Below are 5,786 nucleotides of genomic sequence, written 5' to 3'. Positions count from 1 at the left end.
GTTATACAACTTTGAGTTCTACATTCAGGACCAGTCTTAAAATCTTCATCTTGATCTCAATCAAATGGCCTAACTTATCTCCCTGACTTTTTTTTTCACGCACGTCGATATCGACTACATTTGTTCTTTCACAAGCCTCCCTGCTTCTCCTCTCAAGGGTGATAATCGTTGATAGGGGATTCTCTAGTATTATTTCATTGATTCGTCTTCGCCCACACATGTCGGTTGTGATTACAATTGGCCTTCCATAATCATTATGTTATTTAACTTTCAGGTGGATAAGAGAGGCCACCATATCCAGAACTTTTAAAAATGATCGGACAAGAATACTATTATAGAGGCTTTCATAAGGAATCACGAAGAAGAAGACACTCACAGTTCTCTTAGTTTTCCCTTCTCCTAAGGAAACTGGTAAATCTACATATCCACATAGACGAGTAGAAGAACTATTTAACGCTAAGAGACTTTGGACATCCTTCAACCTCAAATCTTTCTTTCTTAAGCCCGACTATTTGAATATTTGGAGGTGTATCAAGTTATAGTAGCTTCCATTATCAACGAGGACCCCTAACATTGAGATATTAGCAGTGGTAATGGTAATGATTAATGGAAGTGCAAAATTAGAAGTTCCAACCACTTTCTTGTAGTCTTGGAACCCTAAGATTGGAATGGAATTCACTTCTCAATTAGAAACAGTGAATTGATATAACATTGTAGTGTAAATTCTTCCTTCTTGCACAAATATCCACCGATTGTATTTATGGCGAAAACTGAAGGTGATCTGAAATTGGGGGATTCTGAAGTATTCTTGGAAATGATATCTGAAGTTCCTTTCATCTTAGTGTAACTGATAAAGAAATTTAAGTTTAAATCAGAAGATATCTAATTGAATCAGGAGAGATCTGATGGAATTGGGAGAGATCTAATTATGGAAATTCACTGGAAACAGACGCTATTGTTCTATTTGAGAACTAGAATTATTGGTGTATATTCTTGATGTGGTGGTGCAGAACGCCAAAATAAGTAATCGGGTGAAAAAAGGTATATGAAATTATGATTAGAAATGTATCTTAGAATTCACATCCAGTGGCTTATATAGGATGGATGGAAATTAAGCTTATTTCCCATTAGGCATGTCGATTATGTTTAAGAAAATAAAATAGTAAAAATAAATACATTGAACTAAACTAATAAATAATATTAAAACAAATAAAATATTAACTAGAGGCGGGTGGGGGTCTGTCAGCTAGCATGTGATAGTTAAATTAAACGAGTGTTAAGCTAGTATAAGGTTTAGTCTCTAATGGTACTAAAATATATGCATGTTGTTTAGTTATGTTTTAAAAAATCAATCTAAAATCTAATTCAATTATATTTGATTTTTTCATATTTTTCAATTTTTTAAAATCAATTTTGCAATATTTTTTAGAACGATTTAATTTTGAACACTATACATAACAATATGTTTTATACATAAAATAGAATGATCCTGAAATAAAACCAAATGCGTTAATTAATTTGGTTGTTACAAACAATAAATTTTCTCTTTATTGTAGGACAATTTTTCATTCTCGATTCTCTTAGACTTTTTTTTTTCAAGTTTGGAGGAGAGGGCTTCGAAAAATAATTTTAAAAAAAAAACAGGGAAATCATTAATTTTTTTTTGAAAAATTATTTTGTATAAAATGATAAAATAATGTTTATCATTAATATTTTTTAAATTTTTGGAATACTATAACATCATAAGTTATATTTGAATAATTTATCTAGATAAATTGTTAAAATATAATATATGTTGTTATAGTATTCTAAAAATTAAAAATCTGTTAATAATAAATATTCTTTTATCATTCTATATACAAGCATTTGTTCAAAAAATATTAAAGATTTTTTTATATTTTTCAAAAAATTCTTATTTTGAAACCCAATGTTCCCTTTTTCCCCAAACTCTCAAACAAAAGGCAATTGAATTTCTAAAGTTGTTCATGAGAGAATCTCACACTTTCAACTTCATCATCAAATGTGTTTGGAAAAGATTAAGAAATGAAAATTTAAGATTTTCTAGGAATTAGAATGGATTGGAGTAGATTTTAGATTTGGTAGGGAATGAATAAAATTAATTAAAATATTTTTAGCTAATTATATATTTAATATTTAAAATGAACTATTCTTATGTCATATATGTACATATTGAGTTATATTAAAATTGTCGGGTTAGTCTGAAGAAGATGTTCATCATCTATCTTAATTTAGTTTTGATGAAGACAAAATCTTATCAAACAATAAATATTAAAGAAGAAAAAATTTAGAATCAAGAATCAAGGATTAAGCTAAAGTTAGAGCACCAAACTTAACATCTCTACCTACGAGTTTGCAACGCTAACTATAACTTCGTCCTCTTTATTGAAACAAGCATCCATAACTACAAGTCAAAACAAGAAGAAAGTTCATACATCATGAAAGAAGCTATTGATTCATGATTGTATGAACTTTGTGTGCTATCTTACTTTAAAAAATATTGTGATATCCTTTAATGCAACATATTTAACAACGATTATGCTAAACAATTGTTGTGATATATATACCTGAGTTTATTATAAATTATATGGAATTCTTATTTCACGAATGCTCACTAAATATATAACCTTTCAATCTGCACTAGAACATTATAATATAACAAATTAAGTTATATTAGAAGTACAAGTTCACATTCAATGCTATACAAAAGTTCTTCAACCCCTTATATATATTTTGTTCTTTGACATTAAGAACTTGTTTTAATGATCCTGATTCTTCAACCGCCTCTGCCTCCACCTCTAGTTCTTTTTGCAAAATATTATCTACTTTGCAAACAATATTAGAAGTGGAAAGAGAGACGTTTGAAGACCTACAATCATTAAACCAAGTTCTAACTGTCAAAGAACAACATGTAATTAATAGTGTGAAGAATTCTTGTAAAAAATAGAACATGTACTTGTTTTCCAATACAATTTTATCTATCATATCATAATTTGCTAATGCAGTTTGGAAAATTATATATTCGGTAAGGGATTGAAAAAACACTCAAACCACATAATATATAATAAACTCATCTTTTAAACAAACATTAACAATAATATTCATCAATAATAAACCATAAACAATAAATACAACATATCAAATTATATAATACTTCAGAAACGTACCATACATGTTCCATAATGGCGTGTCCACAATGAAATAAGGATTAAGCTAAAGTTAGAGCATCAAAATTAACATCCCTACCTACAAGTTTGCAACGCTAACTATAACTTCATCCTCTTTATTGAACAAGCATCCATAACTACAAGTCAAAACAAGAAGAAAGTTCATACATCATGAAATAAGCTATTGAAATAGATTTTGAAAAAAAACTATAAAGAAAACGAACCTGTAAATACCCATTGGTTAAGATTTGATGTTATGGTTTTGTTTTGTGGTTTCCATATGAGAGTGATGAGTGACAGAGTTGTTAGGGTTTAATTTGGAGAGAGACGAATGAAAAAGTTGTTAGGGTTTTGTATTGAAAGAGATGACTATTATGTACTGAAGCGAGAGATAATTTCTCTTATATAGAAATAAGTATCACATTTCATCACAGTTGGTAATAAAAACTATGGTGATATACATTTCCAATCACATTTTTATTAGGATAAATGACTAATTGTTGGTGCTAGGATCCGAACCATTTCACTGCGTCTATCTTTCAATATGGTTGCTTCATTTGACCGTTGTGACATGTCCTTTAGTAAATACCAAAAAAGAAAGCGTCCAAAAATAAACTATTACCATAATTAACACAATGACCGTTGTAAAATTGGTGTTACAAAATATCTATTTTGTAGTAGTGAACATAGTGGAAAATCTTTCAAGGTGTGAAATGACTAAATATACCATTGGTTAATAAGGGAACTAGAATATATCCTCATGTCATTTACATTTCCTGCTCTTTATATTTTTGCACTTTTCATCCAAAGTTTAAAAACATAATTCCTGAAAAATAAAAAGGGAAGAACATTCGAATAATATCAAGAAAAATCGGACAACCTTAATTCACTCCTTCATAAGTTTCACTTTACAGTTACAGTTACACCATAATCTATTAGTCCATTTAACATTAGATCAAAGTTTAAGAGTGAAAGTTTAAAAATTACTATTAAAAAATAATTTAAAAAAGATTAAAAATAAAAATTAAGATATTTAAATAAAAAGGTTAAATAAATTTATTATCCTTTTAAATATATTTATATTTTAATTTTAATCCCTTAAAAATTTGCTTCAAATATTCAATCTCATAAAATTTTCTATCCACGCTAATAGTTGGAGGATGGCATACTGACATGTATCTCATGTGATAATTTTGACTCTTTTATATTAATAAACTAAATAAAGATTGTTAGCTTGGACGCAAAATTCGTCGCATAGAATGAATATTCATAGATAAAATCTACTAAAATATAGAATTCTTCAACAAAACTATCAAAGAAGATGAATACTCATAATTGAACTTAAATTCCATCACTAAAAGTATGAGTTTTAGCTTTGAATTCCAGGTTTTACTAATTACACTTCACTCAATTTTAGAGATGATATCTCCACTCAACTGCTATTTTTGTCTTTGTAAAATTAAGACAATTTTATAGAAAAATTAAATATTTTGATAAAGCTAAAACTCGAGTGATTATTTAAGATTTCAGGTCAAATACGAATGACTTGCCAACTGAATTAATTAAAAAACATTTTGCAGACGAAATACGAATGACTTGCCAACTGAATTAATTCAAAATCACCCGTTATTCAATTGTCTTCATTTCTGATTCCTTCAAAGAGAAAGGGCATTCATTTCTGGTTCTCGAATGGAACAATGACACCGTCTTCATTTCTTACGAAATTTCGCGTTCGGTTCGCAAATGTCATTGAACGAGTATGAAAGTTCTAGATCTGAAATCTCAAAATTTCTGATCCAAATTCCCAGTTTAGCTGTTCGCAACCTCCTTAGATCATCGAATCAAGAGCGTCTCGACCTCCATTTCCCAAGATTTCCACAAATCCCTGTTCACTTTTCATCTCCATCGTTCCCAACTTTCTCATATCTTAGAATCGAGAAACGTTCAAAAAGCAAACACGTAGATCCGTTGCAGTTGTTGATTCGATCAATCATCATTTCTACTCCAATTCTTCAGAGTTCAGATCTCCGATTTCCTCAAAAAAATCCCAGAAAAGCAAAAGAAGGGATCCAAATCCAGATCTAGAGTTACACTAGGGTCTGAAACGCGAACTCTAGTTTTTCAAAAAAAACTTCATATATTGGATATATTAGGGCTTGACATCATTAACATGTTTAATTAGGTTAATAGTGTTAATTAGGAAAGTTACTATATGTTAATTAATAAAAATTTAAAATATTTTAACCAAGTTAATTGCCACATAAATATAAATCAAAATGAAAAAATAATAAAATAACACATTCTAGTGTCTGACCTTAACGAGAGATCAAATGTATGGAATCTTAAAATGTCGAGGATCGTAAATCAATTTTTTACGATTTTTTATGACAAGGGACAAATAACTATTAATCCTATTTATTATATAATTATTATAAATAATTTATTATAATTATTTATATTTTATTTTAAAAATATTTAAAAAAACACATGGTTCTTCATATTAAGTAGTGATAAATAGTTGATGTGTGTATAAATGATATATTTCAGTGACTTATCTATTGCTTATTTTGTAAAGAATAAGTGATAATTATTTTCATTTTA

The sequence above is a fragment of the Lathyrus oleraceus genome, chromosome 3, assembly GCF_024323335.1.
Source record: "Lathyrus oleraceus cultivar Zhongwan6 chromosome 3, CAAS_Psat_ZW6_1.0, whole genome shotgun sequence".
Classification (NCBI taxonomy): domain Eukaryota; kingdom Viridiplantae; phylum Streptophyta; class Magnoliopsida; order Fabales; family Fabaceae; genus Lathyrus; species Lathyrus oleraceus.
The sequence above is the reverse complement of the archived record's forward strand: the minus strand, read 5'-3'. Positions refer to the sequence as shown.